Below are 17,697 nucleotides of genomic sequence, written 5' to 3' on the forward strand. Positions count from 1 at the left end.
GAGGGACAGTGAACTGGCCCCCTGTGTAAAAAGTTTGGGGACCCCTGTGCTAAAATCCTCAACAAAATATTAGCAAACCAGATCCAACAATATATAGAAAAAAATCATACACCATGATCAAGTGGGATTTATTCTGGGGAGGCAAGGCTGGTACAATATTCGTAAATCAATCAATGTGATTCATCACATAAACAAAAAAAAAGAAGAAAAACCATATGATAATTTCAATAGATGCAGAAAAAGCATTTGATAAAATCCAGCACCCTTTCATGATCAAAACTCTCAGCAAAAAGGGAATACAGGGAACATACCTCAACATGATAAAAGCCATCTATGAGAAACCCACAGCCAACATCATACTCAATGGGCAAAAATTAAAAGCAATACCCTTAAGATCAGGAACAAGGCAGGGGTGCCCCCTTTCACCACTCTTATTTAACATAGTCCTGGAAGTCCTAGCCACAGCAATCAGACAAGAAGAAGAAATAAAAGGCATTCAAGTTGGAAAAGAAGAAGTAAAACTATCATTATTTGCAGATGATATGATATTGTATATAGAAAACCCTAAAGTCTCAGTCAAAAAACTACTGGACCTAATAAATGAACTCAGCAAAGTGGCAGGATATAAAATCAATACTCAGAAATCAGAGGCATTTTTATACGCCAACAATGAACAGTCAGAAAGAGAAATTAAGGAAACAATCCCCTTCACAATTACAACCAAAAAAATAAAGTACCTAGGAGTAAACTTAACCAAGGAGACTAAAGACTTGTACTTGGAATATTACAAAGCATTGATAAAAGAAATCAAGGAAGATACAAACAAGTGGAAGCATATACAGTACTCATGGTTAGGAAGAATAAACATCATTAAAATGTCTATATTACCCAAAGCAATCTATAAATTCAATGCAATACCAATTAAAATACCAATGACATACTTCAAAGATATAGATCACATATTCCAAAAATTTATATGGAACCAAAAAAGAACACGAATAGCCTCAGCAATCTTAAAAAAGAAGAATAAAGTGGGAGGTATCACACTTCTGATATCAAGTTATACTACAAGGCCATTGTACTCAAAACAGCCTGGTACTGGCATAAGAACAGGCATATAGATCAATGGAACAGAACAGAGAACCCAGAAATAAACCCACAGTTCTATGGACAACTGATATTTGACAAAGGAAGTAAGGAAATACAATGGAGTAAAGACAGCCTCTTTAACAAATGGTGTTGGGAAAATTGGACAGCTACCTGCAAAAAAATGAAACTAGATCACCAGCTTACACCACTCACAAAAATAAACTCAAAATGGATAAAAGACTTAAATTTAAGCCTTAAAACTATAGGCATATTAGAAGAAAACACAGGCAGTAAGCTCTCTGACATCTCTCGGAACAATATATTTGCTGATTTATCTCCACGGGGAAGTGAAATAAAAGACAGGATAAACAAATGGGAGTATATCAAACTAAAAAGCTTTTGCACAGCTAAAGACAACAAGAACAGAATAAAAAGACAAACTACACAATGGAGAACATATTTGACAATACGTCTGATAAGGGGTTAATAACCAAAATTTATAAAGAACTTGTAAATCTTAATACCAGGAAAACAAACAATCCAATCCAAAAATGGGCAAAAGAAATGAATAGACACTTCTCCAAAGAGGACATACAGATGGCCAAAAGGCTTATAAAAAAATGCTCAACACCACTAATCACTAGAGAAATGCAAATTAAATCCACAATGAGATATCACCTCACACCAGTCAGAATGGTGCTCATCAACAGAATAAGTGCTGGCAAGGATGTGGAGAAAAGGGAACCCTCCTGCACTGCTGGTGGGAATGCAGACTGGTGCAGCCACTGTGGAAAACAGTATGGAGATTCCTCAAAAAATTAAAAATCGAACTGCCTTTTGACCCAGCTATCCCACTGTTAGGAATATACCCCAAGAACATCATAGCACTGTATGAAAAGAAGAAATGCACCCCCATGTTTATGGCAGCATTGTTCACAATAGCGAAGATCTGGAAACAGCCCAAGTGTCCATCAGAGGACGAGTGGATAAAAAAGCTTTGGTACATATATACTATGGAATACCACTAAGCCATAAGAAATGATGACATTGGATCATTTACAATAACATGGACAGACCTTGATAACATTATACGGAGTGAAATAAGTAAATCAGAAAAAACTAAGAACTATATGAATCCATACATAGATGGGACATAAAAATGAGACTCAGAGACATGAACAAGAATGTGATGGCAACGGGGGTGGTGGGTGGGGGGAGGGGGGATGGGGCGAGGAAAGAGAGAGGGGTTGGGGGAAGGGAGGGGCACAAAGAAAACCAGATAGAAGGTGACAGAAGACAATTTGACTTTGGGGGAGGGGTATACAGCACAATCAAATGTCAAAATAATCTGGAGATGTTTTCTCTCAACATATGTACCCTGATTTATCAATCTCACTGCATTAAGTTTAATAAATAAATTAAAAAAAATTCATGAGGCTGAAGGGAAATGATACTAAGTGGATACTTCATATTTTCAGGAAGAAATGAAAAGCAATAGATATGATAAATAAACAGGTAATGTAGAAATACATATTTTTCTTCCTACATTTTAAAAAATATATATGACTAAAGTAAAATTTTCAACCTCTTATTGTGGGTTTTGTAGTGAAAACACATGTATTAGATATGACAACTATATCATTAAGGACTGCAGAGAAGGAAAAAATAAACAGAACTATGTGGCTGCACAAACTCATGCTCAGCTTAGAATATTATTTTCTCTAAATAAAACTGTTGTTTTTGTTTTTGTTTTTTGTTTTTTACAGAGACAGAGAGAGAGTCAGAGAGAGGGACAGACAGGAACGAAGAGATGAGAAGCATCAATCATTAGTTTTCGTTGCGCATTGCAACACCTTAATTGTTCATTGATTGCTTTCTCATATGTGCCTTGACCGCGGGCCTTCAGCAGACTGAGTAACTCCTTGCTCGAGCAAGCAACCTTGGGCTCAAGCTGGTGAGCTTTTCCTCAAACCAGATGAGCCCTCGCTGAAGCTGGAGACCTCGGGGTCTCGAACCTGGGTCTTCCACATCCCAGTCTGACGCTCTATCCACTGCGCCACCACCCAGTCAGGCTAAATAAAACTGTGAAGTAGCACTTCATTTAATCAACCTAAAATTCCTCTGAGAACAGTATTAATAGCCCTATTTTACAAATGAAGAAACTAAAGCTTAGCAATGTCACACAGCTTGTCCACAGTCACAGAGCCCAAAGGAGTAGATCTGGGACTTGACCTGGGTCCACCTGACTCTGAAGCTCATTTGTTCAAGAGACCATGCTGACCTTCCCAGTTATCTCCTGGGTTGAGGTTGGAGAGGTGTTTCAATAAAAGCAGGGCTATATGAATAACTGTTTTTCACCCTTTATAAAATGTTGGCTGATAGTTGTAATTTATATTCCTCAGTGTTTCTTTCATAAAATTTCTAATGCCAAATTATCTTAGATTTCAGTGCCCAAAAAAGTACTTTCTTCAAAAAAAAATCATACTGAACCACCTGTTTACTCATGTTAAAAATATGATCATGAATAGAAACATGGATTCATAAAGTCCCTACTCTAAAGGAGTTTATCGACATAATACAATGTGTACTTAAATAAACATGAAGTAATGAGTAATGCGCTTTCCTTTAATTAAACTAAAAATATTATATATCCCTTTGCTTTGGCTGCCAAAGCTGAGAGCAAAATTTAATGTTTAAGTGTAGTACCCATTTCTCATCTGGTTCCTAGAAAAAGAGAAATGTATCTTTTTTTTTATTTTATGACTTTCAATTTACCTGTCCTAGGGTATATGCATCTTATCTCAATCTATCTCAAATCCTTTTGTGGAAGCAGGAAGAATATATAATATAAAAACAAGTAAGTAAGGAAGTCTGGATTAATAATAACGAACAGAATCTAATTAATGCAACCCTTTCTTCATTTTTATACAGCACACCAGAAACATTCTGGGGTGGCTGGAAGATGAAATGAGGCAGTCTGTTACAAGTATTCTGAAAACTGGAATTCTAGAAACACTAGTGAATAGAAGTACTATTTTCCCATAGACATTATTAGAGCTCATAAAACCCTTACTGTATTCATATTTAGAATGCATAAGTTGGGAAAATAACAAGTGAAAATGGGCTAAGGCTTGGTAAATGGTGTTTTCAAGGGTCAATGCAATGCAAAAAATGTGAGTTTTGTACAGCTTCACCATTTCTGTATCTTAGGGGGTTGTGGTAAAGAGTACTAGACTAACAAAAGTGGTAGCTTAGAAGGACTACCCTACTCTACCTTTTCAACATCCTGAGCATGCTAATTTGCCAGTGCCTCTGCAATGGTATCTGCCAAATCTTTAAGCGCCCTATAACGCATGGCACTGGGACCATTTAATCACATTCTACTTTTTCAAATAATGCTGGACCATCTGATTCTCTAGTTAGTTTTGGGGTTCCCTCTCACTCATTCAGAATTTCTAGACAAAAAGTGACCTTTATCTCATAAGTTGTGTTTTTAGTGAATATAAATAAACAGCAGAAAAAGACTTTTTTTTATAAATAAATTTTTATTTTAATGGGGTGACATCAATAAATCAGGGTACATATATTCAAAGAAAACATGTCCAGGTTATCTTGTCATTCAATTCTGTTGCATACCCATCACCCAAAGTCAGATTGTCCTTCGTCACCTTCTATCTAGTTTTCTTTGTGCCCCTCCCCCCACCCCCGAGAAAGACTTTTAAATATATCTACTATTAGCTTTTCACTTCAATAAAGATCTAATATTTTTGTTTGCTTTCTTTTATTGGCAATACAACAATCCTCAGTTATTCAAGTGGGGTCTATTCTCCAAATGGAAATCCAGAATGTTATAATATACTGATAATAAAAGGAGAAAAAAAGGAGGAAGTGGTAGGCCACATATATGTATATGGTACCTTTCATCCCTTTTTCTCCTTGATCCTCTTCTTCCCACTTCAAGTGAAGAAATGGCTAAGAATCCACTGCAGCACAAAAATAATGAGGATGCTATAACAAGAACAACAGACAGAATTGTTCTTTTTCTATCACTAAGAAGGAAGACCTAAACAAGTCAACCTCTCTCTGGAACATTTCTTTTAATCTATAAAATAAATTAAACTAGAGCTTAATAGGAGTTAGTAATAACTCCTTCAGTTTAAAAGTACAATGAATTGAAAAAGTACAAAAGAAGGCAGTAATACTCTCAGCCTCCATAGTCCCTTCTAATACCCATTAGAGCTTGTCCCTCCTTCCACTGGCCTGCCTGCATACTCAATAAAATTAATATTCCTATTCACTATCTAATTAGGAGTAATTCACACAAGGTCTAAATGAGAATTAATATCATAAGACATTTGCAGTTTTAAAAAGACTAAACCATATACATTTCTAATGAACAGAACTTGGTGGTAGGTACAGTCAGAGGGGGAAGGGAAGAAAAGAGACATACAGATCTTTGAGTAGAGAGCCTCCCAACGGTCTACCTTTGGTGTACTTTCCTATCTTCTTGCTCCTCAATTACACTTCCAACTTCATTTTCCACAAAGCATAATTTACAAAAACAGCTCTAAATATCCTACAATTTCTTATTTGACTCTTCATTCTCTCCTTTTGATTTGGCTCCTACTTCTTTCCTCACTACTAAGGCTTCTAAGAGGTAAAATGCAATATCCCAAGACTCGGTATTGTACCTGCACATTATCCCTACCTTCCTCATCTTAGGGCCTTAACACACACACACATCACTGGAAAAATAATGGAAAGAGGGAGCACATTGAGTGGGAAAGGGAAATGATGAAGAACAGCTGGAATTATTGTTTTTAGGATTTATTATGGGGGAAAATATAAAAAACAGAATGAAAAGTAATAAATAAAGGGAAAGCATGGAGTCAATCGGCTCTAATGAAAGCAATAGGGAATATGGAAATGAAATACAAAATGAGGCCTGGATACAGCTGGGTTGTTACAGGGTTTTTTGTTTGTTTTGATTGATTGATTTTAGAGACACATAAAGAGAAAGGGGGAAGAGAGAAAGACAGAGAGAGAAAGAGAGAGACAGAGAGAAACATTCATTTGTATTTTCACTTAGTTACATGTTCGCTGGTTGCTTCCTGTATATGCCCTGACTGGGGATTGAACCCACTACAACCAAGGTAACCGGCCAGAGCATTTTAGACTTTGTTTTGAGGTCTAGGGGTCTTTGTTTGCTTACTTTTCAAAAATGATAAACAGTGAAGAATGAAACAAGGAATAGAGCTGAGGAATAAAGGTAGAAGTGGAAATGGAGAAGAAAACAGAAAGAGAAAAGATAATGGACAAATATGGAATTAGAAACACAGAAAGCAGAAAAAAGGAGAGAATTCAGAAGGGGAAGCACAAATAAGAGAAAGTAGGATCCAAACTAGTAGTTACAGAAAAGTGATAAGGATGTGAAGTACAGCACAGGGAATACAGTCAGTAATATTGTAATCACTAAGTATGGTGTCAGATAGGTACTACATTTATCAGGGTGATCACTTACTTTATATAAAGTCCAACCACTGGTTTATACACCTAAAACTAATACAATATTGTATGTCAACTGTAACTGAAAAAAGAAAGAAAATGTATGATATAGTCAGAGAGAAAATATAAAGAATTTTGTAATGGTGGTGGCACATGAAAGCAGATATGGAGCAGAGTGATGTAACAAAAAGTAACAGAGTGAGTAGGAACCAAGAATAAGAGAGAAAGGCAAAGACAAGAATAAGAGAAATCAGAGCCAGCTGGGTTACAAACCAGCAGCCTGTGTCTTTTTGTTTTGCTTTTTGTTTGTTCTTTTAAATAGGAACACAATGTAGCGAGAGATCATGATGAAAAACAGCACCATCTGGGGCATGTTTTCATTGGTCTTTTTATGTACTGCAGGAAACAGAACCCCAAAAAGAGAATGTGGGTGGGAAGGGGGTGTGAGGCAAATGTGACAGCAACAGGAAGCAATAGAAAATGAGCTCAGTGGGTAGACCGTGAAAGGATACAGGTGCTAAGCAGGGCATTTCAGACTTCTCTAGCATAAGGTAGGCATAAGAATTCCATAAAGCAAGGAAAATATGACAAACATACCAAGAGTCAATCTTCAATTAATTCACTGTAAAAACTTTATTGAATATGGGCCTTTGATGCCTCTTTCTTCACCCTATAACCTGTCCTATCTAAAAACCTAAGCTCAGTTTTACTCAATTCTTTCTCACTAAATCTTTCAAATTTATTTCCTCTCTCCCTCCTCCCTGAGACACTGTGCTAGACATGGAAGAATATTCAAAGTTTGAGTGAGTTGGCTCTACCATCAGGAGTTCCCAACCAAACAAAGGAGGCAGACTACCACAAGTTACTTAAAATATGCTTTTATTTGCACTTGCTTCGGCAGCACATACACTAAAACTGGAACAATACAGAGAAGATTAGCATGGCCCCTGCACAAGGATGACATGCAAATTTGTGAAGCGTTACATATTTTTACAAGCTAGAAGAGAGTGGACCCCAATATTTAAAGTCCTAAAAGAGAGGAACTTTCAGCAAAGAATACTATACCCATCAAAGCTATCCTTCAAATATGAAGGAGAAATAAAAACATTCACAGATACGGAAAAGATGAGGGAATTTATCATCAGAAAACCCCCACTCCAGGAAATACTAAAGGGGGTTTTCCAACTAGATACAAAGAACAAAACAAAAACAAAACCACAAGTAAAAGCTCCACCACAATAAAACCAAATTTAAATTGTGACAACAAAAACAAAAAAAGGGGGGGGGGCGAAGATTAATAGTAGCAAAGGACAATGGAGTGGAGAAGCACTCATAAGATAGTGTACTACAATGAACATGGTAGGTACCCTTTTCATTACTCAATGGTAATCACCCTTGAAAAAACCACCACAGAAGCACATGACTTAAAAAAGGTAGTAACAGCCCTGCCCGGTTTGCTCAGTGGTAGAGCGTCAGCCTGGCGTGCAGGAGTCCCAGGTTCGATTCCCAGCCAGGGCACACAGGAGAAGCGCCCATCTGCTTCTCCACCCCTCCCCCTCTCCTTCCTCTCTGTTTCTCTCTTCCCCTCCCACAACCAGGGCTCTGTTGGAGCAAAGATGGCCCGGGCGCTGGGGATGGCTCTATGGCCTCTGCCTCCAGCGCTAGAATGGCTCTGGTTGCAACAGAGCAACGCCCCGGATGGGCAGAGCATTGCCCCCTGGTGGGCATGCCGGGTGGATCCCGGTCGGGCGCATGCGGGAGTCTGTCTGACTGCCTCCTCGTTTCCAACTTCATAAAAATACAAAAAAATAAAAATAAAATTATAAAAAAAAGGTAGTAACAGAGGAAAGATGTATGGGATACAAACAAACAAAAACAAAGGATAGAAAAACAAAAGAAGAATCAAACAAGATACAAAACTAACAGAAAGCAATTTGTAAAATGGCAATAGGGAACCCACAAGTGTCAATAATTACACTAAATGTAAATGGATTAAACTCATCAATAAAAAGACACAGAGTAGCAGAATGGATTAAAAAAGAAAATCCAACTGTATGCTGCCTACAAGAAACACATCCAAGCAACAAGGATAAAAACAAATTCAAAGTGAAAGGCTGGAAAACAATACTCCAAGCAAATAACACCCCCAAAAAAGCAGGTGTAGCAATACTCATATCTAATAATGCTGACTACAAGACAGCAAAAGTACTCAGAGACAAAAATGGCCATTTCATACTGATTAAGGGGACACTGAATCAAGAAGACATAACAATTCTTAACATATATGCACCAAACCAAGGAGCACCAAAATATATAAGACAGCTACTTATTGACCTAAAAACAAAAACTGACAAAAATACAATCATACTTGGAGACCTCAATACACCGCTGACGGCTCTAGATCGTTCATCCAAACAGAAAATCAATAAAGACATATTTGGCCTTAAATGAAACACTAGAGCACCTGGATATGATAGACATCTACAGGACATTTCATCCCAAAGCAACAGAGTATACATTTTTCTCTAGTGTACATGGAACATTCTCAAGAACTGACCATATGTTGGGCCACAAAAATAACATCAGCAAATTCAGAAAAATCGAAATTGTACCAAGCATATTTTCTGATCATAAAGCCTTGAAACTAGAATTCAACTGCAAAAAAGAGGGGAAACACCCCCCCAAAATGTGGAAACTAAACAACATACTTTTAAAAAATGAATGGGTCAAAGAAGAAATAAGTGCAGAGATCAAAAGATATATACAGACAAATGAAAGTGACAAGACGATATATCAGAATCTCTGGGATGCAGCAAAAGCAGTAATAAGAGGGAAGTTCATATCACTTCAGGCCTATATGAACAAACAAGAGAGAGCCCAACTAAACCACTTAACTTCACACCTTAAGAAACTAGAAAAAAACAAAAACAACCCAAAACCAGCCGAAGAAAGGAAATAAAAATCAGAGCAGAAATAAATGAAATAGAGAACAGAAAAACTATAGAAAAAAGTAATAAAACAAGGAGCTGGTTCTTTGAAAAGATCAAAAAATTTGACAAACCCTTGGCAAAACTCACCAAGGAAAAAAGAGAAAGGACTCATATAAACAAAATCCAAAATGAAAGAGGAGATATCACCACAAAGAATTAGATATACAAAGAATTATTGTAGAATACTATGAAAAACTATATGCCACAAAATTCAACAATCTAGAAGAAATGGATAAATTCCTAGAACAATACAACCTTCCTAGACTGAGTGATGAAGAAGCAGAAAGCCTAAACAGACCAATTAGCAGGAAGGAAATACAAAAAACTATTAAAAACCTCCCCAAAAATAAAAGTCCAGGCCCAGACGGATATAGTAGTGAATTCTGTCAAACATTCAAACAAGACTTGGTTCCTATTCTACTCAGTCTTCCAAAAAATTGAAGAAGAAGCAATATATCCAAACACATTTTATGAGGCCAACATAACCCTCATACTGAAATCTGGCAAGGATGGCACAAAAAAAGAAAACTACAGACCAATATCTCTAATGAATACAGATGCTAAAACACTAAACAAAATACTAGCAAATTGAACACAACAACATATTAAAAAAATAATACATCATGATCAAGTGGGATTCATCCCAGAATCTCAACGATGGTTCACATTCGTAAAACAGTTAACGTAATACACCATATCAACAAAACAAAGAACAAAAACCGTATGATCTTATCAATAGATGCAGAAAAGGCATTCGATAACATACAACACAACTTTATGTTTAAGACACTCAACAAAATGGGTATAGAAGGAAAATATCTCAACATGATAAAGGCCATATATGATAAACCATCAGCTAACATCATATTAAATGGCATAAAACTGAGGACTTTCCCCCTTAAATCAAGAACAAGTCAGGGTTGTCCACTCTTATTTAACATGGTGCTAGAAGTTCTAGCCAGAGCAATCGGACAAGATAAAGAAATAAAAGGCATCCATATTGGAAAAGAAGAAGTAAAGGTATCACTTTTTGCAGATGATATGATCCTACACTTTTTGCAGATGATATGATCCTATACATCGAAAACCCCAAAGACTCCACAAAAAGATTAATAGAAACAATAAACCAATACAGTAAGGTCACAGGATACAAAATTAATATACAAAAGTCCATAGCCTTTCTATATGCCAACAATGAAACATTAGAAACTGAACTCAAAAAAATAATTCCCTTCACGATTGCAACAAAAAAAATAAAATACCTAGGAATAAACATAACAAAGAATGTAAAGGACCTATATAACAAAAACTACAAAGCATTGTTAAAGGAAATAAAAAAAAATACAATGAGATGGAAAAATATTTCTTGTTCTTGGATAGGAAGAATAAATATAATCAAAATGGCCATATTACCCAAAACAATATACAAATTTAATGCAATTCTCATCAAAATTCCAATGACATTTTTTTAAAGAAATGGAACAAAAAATCATTAGATTTATATGGAACTATATAAAACCCCAAATAGCCAAGGCAATCCTAAGGAAAAAGAATGAAGCTGGGGGCATTACAATACCTGACTTCAAACTATATTATAGAGCCACGACAATCAAAACAGCATGGTATTGGCAGAAAAATAGACACTCAGACCAATGGAACAGAATAGAAAGTCCAGAAATAAAACCACATATATATGGTCAAATAATTTCCGATAAAGGGGTCAACAACACACAATGGAGAAAAGAAAGCTTCTTCAACAAATGGTGCTGGGAAAACTGGAAAGCCACATGCAAAAGAATGAAACTCGAATACAGTTTGTCCCCTTGTACAAAAATTAATTCAAAATGGATCAAAGACCTAAATATAAGACCTGAAACAATAAAGTACATAGAAGAAGACATAGGTACTAAACTCATGGACCTTGGTTTTAAAGAGCATTTATGAATATGACTCCAAAGGCAAGGGAAGTGAAGGCAAAGATAAATGAATGGGACTACATCAGACTAAGAAGTTTTTGCTCAGCAGGAGAAACTGATAACAAAATAAACAGCCAAGTAAATGGGAAATGATATTTTCAAACAACAGCTCAGATAAAGGCCTAATATCCAAAATATACACAGAACTCATAAAACTCAACAACAAACAAACAAACAATCCAATAAAAAAATGGGAAGAGGACATGAACAGACACTTCTCCCAGGAAGAAATACAAATGGCCAACAGATATATGAAAAGATGCTCATCTTCATTAGTTATTAGAGAAATGCAAATCAAAACTACAATGAGATAACACTTCACACCTGTTAGATTAGCTATTATCAACAAGACAGGTAATAGCAAATGTTGGAGAGGCTGTGGAGAAAAAGGAACCCTCATTCACTGTTGGTGGGAATGTAAAGTAGTACAACAATTATGGAAGAAAGTATGGTGGTTCCTCAAAAAACTGAAAATAGAACTACCTTATGACCCAGCAATTCCTCTACTGGGTATATACCCCAAAAACTCAGAAGCATTGATACGTAAAGACACATGCAGCCCCATGTTCACTGCAGCATTGTTCACAGTGGCCAAGACATGGAAACAACCAAAAAGCCCTTCAATAGATGACTGGATAAAGAAGATGTGGCACATATACACTATGGAATACCACTCAGCCATAAGAAATAACGACATCAGATCATTTACAACAAAATGGTTGGATCTTGATAACATTATATGGAGTGAAATAAGTAAATTAGAAAAAAACAAGAACTGCATGATTCCATACATAGGTGGGACATAAAAACGAGACTAAGAGACATGGACAAGAGTGTGGTGGTGGGGGGGGGGAGAAGAGGGAGGGAGAGGGGCACAAAGAAAACTAGATAGAAGGTGATGGAGGACAATCTGACTTTGGGTGATGGGTATGCAACATAATTGAATGACAAGATAACCTGGACGTTTTCTTTGAACATATGTACCCTGATTTATTGATGTCACCCCATTAAAATTAATAAAAATTTATTTTAAAATATATGCTTTTTGTGTACTCCAGCTAAAAGTTACCTCTCCTATAACTGAATACTATTTCTCTTATGGCTCCCAACACTTTCTAGGTTGTATAACAGTTATCTCTTTCAAACTATAAGCTCTTTAAAGATCAGGATTTTTCTATTCTAACTAGTTTTTGTACTCAACCAAATCTAGCATGGTTTAAACATAATATAAGGTCTACTGGAAAGTTCTGTCCGTTTTTTGGAATAAAACAAAATACAAATTCTTCTGACAATTCATGTGGCACCCATCTTGAATATTTCCACACCAATCCTATCTTCCGAATATGGTCCGAAATGGCTTGCTGAGCTGAATTAAGCCTTTCTGCGATCTCCGATGTTGTCAGAAAAGGATCTTGCTCCAACATGGTCTTAACGATATCGTCATCGATCAAAGATGGTCGCCTAGAATGTGGCTTATCAGAAAGGTCGAAATCACCTGTTTCGAATTTTTCGAACCATCTTCTGCATGTCCTATCAGAAACTGTTCCTTCACCAAACATTTTCAATGAATTTCTACATGCTTCTGTAGAAAGCATTTCTTCTTTGTTGAAATTCGTAAAAATACAGTGGCATAAATGAACTTTATCAGTAGCCATGGGTACACTATCGCTTCACACATAAGACTAACGTGAATCAACTTTGTTTTAGTTAATTTGCTACATCAGTATGTATACATTCAGTGATTTTCAACCTTTTTTTTTTCATGGCACAAACACACACTAATTACTAAGAGCAGTGCCCCTGACTAAATACAACCATTTTCATCTCATGGCACAAATAAATTAGTTACTAAGGAAGAAGAGGTCAGGGCCCCTTTTTCTTTAGTAATTAGTTTATGAGTGCGTGAGAAACAAAGGTTGAAAATCACTGCGGGATTAAGTGATAAAAATAGAGAGGCACACATGCGCCAAATAAACATGTGCTTACGTGTCGAAACTTGTTGTGATAGAAACAGACAGAACTTTCCGGTAGACATTATATGTGTCCTATGGTGCTATGATTTTTAACTTGGAATGTGGGGGGCTCATGGGAAAAATATTTAGCAAGACCTTAAAATATGAGAAAGACTAAAACAGACATATACAGGGACACTCCACTAGAAAGAAGGAGAATAAAGTAGATTCAGGGGAGGAAACAACAGTAAGTCATTTTGAGACAGGGCAGTAGCCAAGAAGAAAGAGAAGATGAGACTGACTAAAATGGGCCACTAGGCTGATACACAAGTTTTGATATGAAATGCATTTATACTTTAAACTTTTTTAAGACAATCAAATTAGCATTTTGGAAAGCTTAATCTTGCTGTAACACTGTAGGAGAAAGGAAAACGACATGATTCAATCTGTAGAAGATTTACCGGAGAAGCAATATTTGAACCGGGCCGCATAGGATGACTAGAAATTTCCTTTGAGGAACAGTCTTCAGGAAGATGAAATTAAATAAGAAATAGTATGTTAACATAAATGGGCACAACAGATCATGAGACTAGTCTGAAAGGCCTGGACCTTCTTAGAGGTCCGGAATGGCTAGAGAACAGAGTATTTAAAAGAAAGAAATATAGGCAAAGATAAATGAATGGGACTACATCAGAATAAAAAGTTTTTGCTCAGCAAGAGAAACTGATATAAAAATAAACAGACAGCCAACTAAATGGGAAATGATATTTTCAAACAACAGCTCAGATAAGGGCCTAATATCCAAAATCTACAAAGAACTCATAAAACTCAACAACAAACAAACAAACAATCCAATAAAAAAATGGGAAGAGGACATGAATAGACACTTCTCCCAGGAAGAGATACAAATGGCCAACAGATATATGAAAAGATGCTCAGCTTCATTAGTTATTAGGGAAATGCAAATCAAAACTACAATGAGATACCACCTCACCCCTGTTAGATTAGCTATTATCAACAAGACGGGTAATAGCAAATGTTGGAGAGGCTGTGGAGAAAAAGGAACCCTCATTCACTGTTGGTGGGACTGTAAAGTAGTACAACCATTATGGAGGAAAGTATGGTGGTTCCTCAAAAAACTGCAAATAGAACTACCTTATGACCCAGCAATCCCTCTACTGGGTATATACCCCAAAACCTCAGAAACATTGATACGTGAAGACACATGTAGCCCCATGTTCATTGCAGCACTGTTCACAGTGGCCAAGACATGGAAACAACCAAAAAGCCCTTCAATAGAAGACTGAATAAAGAAGATGTGGCACATATACACTATGGAATACTACTCAGCCATAAGAAATGATGACATCAGATCATTTACAGCAAAATGGTGGGATCTTGATAACATTATAAAGAGTGAAATAAGTAAATCAGAAAAAAACAAGAACTACATGATTCCATACATTGGTGGAACATAAAAATGAGACTAAGAGACATGGACAAGAGTGTGGTGGTTACCAGGGGTGGGGGGAGGGAGGACAGGGGGAGAGTTAGGGGGAGGGGGAGGGGCACAGAGAACTAGATAGAGGATGGCGAAGGACAATCTGACTTTGGGCGAGGGGTATGCAACATAATCTAATGACAAAATAACCTATACATGTTTTCTTTGAATATATGTACCCTGATTTATTAATGTCATCCCATTACCATTAATAAAAATTCATTTAAAAAAAAAAAAAAAAAAGAAAGAAATATAAGACTTGAAAAGACAGGCTAAAGCTATATTTGAGGGACATTATAGTTTTCCACTTGATTACAAATTTTATAATTTTTCGAGGAAAAGCCCTCACATAGCCTACCCAAAGTCATATCATCAAATGATGCTTGATTCAACATTATTAATGAGGACATCCTTGTTCACATATTCAATGAGACACTGCCCGCAGTAGATAAAGTCTCTATAACCCACTTCAGAACATTTGGTTGATATGCTAAAGAGACAACCATTTCTAGTTGTCACAAACACAGATCTCACAGATAAAATTCCTGGATTTTTTTTTTAACAAAACAGTAAATACAGAATAGTGGAATTGTTATTTTGACTTTCCAAACAAAGAGGACTAGTAGGTGGTAAATAAAAGCCTAAACATTCATTTATAGGATGAATTATTTTAAATTGTGAGAGCAAATCACCTAACAGTGAATTCTTTTGGGCTGCACACTTAATGACAACTCGACATCTCTGAATTCATGATATTGGGAAGAATGACATTTTTGTTTTATAAAAATATTCACCGTGTCTTTCCTCCCAACCCACACTCCATCACTCATCACAGGCTAGCATCAAGTACTTTAAATAACAACACTTTCAATAATATGAACTCTGTTCTTGCTGTACTTTCTATAACTTGCTGTGTCTTTGACATATTCAAGAAGTGAAACTCATGCATAGCATGTTTATATTATTCCCTCCTTAGCAAAAGCTCACAGACAATGTCAGGTCTGGAGAGATAAGAGCTGCTTCTAGGACATGAATTCTCATGAGGATTAGGCAACCACCATCTGGGGCTCTAGAGTTTATCTGTAGCAGCTGCCTTCAAAGTATCACACTAGGCTGGGAGGGAGTCTAATTCTAAAGTGTTTAACAACTTGCTCTACCTTGGCTTTTATTATTGTTCTGGACTGCTTTCTTCCTCCTTCATAAGAATAAAAGACAACAAAGTGACCTTCACTTAATAAAATATGACCAATTAAAAAGTGTTATGTATTCAGATAACAAGCACATCATGAACTGAAATTTTCTTAATATGTTATAATATATAACGGTATGAATTTTAATAATTACCTATTACCTGATATCATGAATAAAATCTCAATTCTTAAAAAAAAGTGGATACTACAAATCTTAAAATTTCTACTTAGACAAAAAGCAACATTTTTTTAAACCATTTAACAATACTGCAGATTATGTTGGGAGAATTTTTAATGTCCTCAAATGATAATCATAACACTAAATTTCATTAAACAGAAAATAAATATTTATAAATCAAATAGTTACAGAAAACAGGGAGCTAAAAAATGAACACACTGGGGGAGAAGTAAACTTTAAACACTCAGTAAACAGTAACCTGCCAAAACTAATTAATATATTTAACTTGTAGTACTAATGATCACAGGAAATAAAGAGCTATTAAAAGGCATGGCTGAATACTGTGTTTTTTTGTCAGTAGCTTACACAACCAGCTACCATGCAAAAGTCTTCCCTTTAAAATAGCTATGATGGTATGCCAAGTTTTTCATAGCATATCATTACTAAAAGTGGATACATATTTTAAAAAGAGCTATTAAAGGAAAATGTAACAGGAAATGTGAAACAAAATATCTTAAGGTATAATAACTTCTCCAAAAAGTCTCAAAGTCATTGCTCCCTAAAAATATGCCTATTTCTTAAAATTGGGTCTCTTTCAGCCAAATATTCTTTTACCTACTATAAAATCATAAGTTACATTTGTTCATTTCACTATCCTTTAGCAAAGGACTTGTCAAATTAAGTATACAATATTATTGTTAATCACATCAGAGATCTGGCAAAGTGGCTGCATTTACAGATAAAATTCTACTCCAATAAACTGCTTGGTAAGGGAGAATTGTTCATTTTTTCACTTTTAATTCAAAATACATAACAAATGTATTTCGTAGTGGACAATGTGATCCAGAGACACAAAAGGCAGAAGGTTTGGGTATGCCAAAATCATAAAATTAGTGGATTATATGATTTCTAAGATAATTTCCATGTCTAAAAATAATCTATATATACTTATATCACTAGGCCTGACACAAACTTTCTAGTCCTGTTTCCCTGTTTTGATTTTTTAAGAGAGAGAAACATCGATTTGTTGTTCAACTTATTCATGTATTCACTGGTTGATTCTTGCATGTACCCTGACTGGGAATCAAACCCTCAACTTTGGCACATTAGGACAATGGTCTACCAACTGAGCTACCTGGTCAAGGCCTCTAGCTTTATTTTTTGAAGAGCCTTAATAATTTCTTCACTTGAATCATATACAGATAACTCAAATTCAACACATCTAAAACTAAACTCATAATCTTATCTCTAAACTGGCTTTTCCTCCCAACTTCCTTATCTCTCTTAATAGTAGAATCATTGCAATCTCAAAACTC

General features: G+C 35.9%; 1 protein-coding gene and 2 non-coding genes across 4 annotated transcripts in view; 2 read left to right on the forward strand and 1 right to left on the reverse strand.

Annotated features, from left to right (window-relative positions):
• ZCCHC7 (zinc finger CCHC-type containing 7) overlaps positions 1-17,697 on the reverse strand; it is a 253,674-nt gene that overhangs the window by 164,691 nt on the left and 71,286 nt on the right. The window lies entirely within an intron of this gene.
• Positions 7,484-7,586, forward strand: LOC136396440 (U6 spliceosomal RNA). The gene has a single exon (XR_010749727.1). It is a non-coding gene; the product is annotated as a U6 spliceosomal RNA (small nuclear RNA).
• Positions 16,710-16,842, forward strand: LOC136396077 (small nucleolar RNA SNORA15). The gene has a single exon (XR_010749500.1). It is a non-coding gene; the product is annotated as a small nucleolar RNA SNORA15 (small nucleolar RNA).

Source organism: Saccopteryx leptura, chromosome 2 (assembly GCF_036850995.1).
Source record: "Saccopteryx leptura isolate mSacLep1 chromosome 2, mSacLep1_pri_phased_curated, whole genome shotgun sequence".
In the NCBI taxonomy this organism is placed as follows: Eukaryota; Metazoa; Chordata; class Mammalia; order Chiroptera; family Emballonuridae; genus Saccopteryx; species Saccopteryx leptura.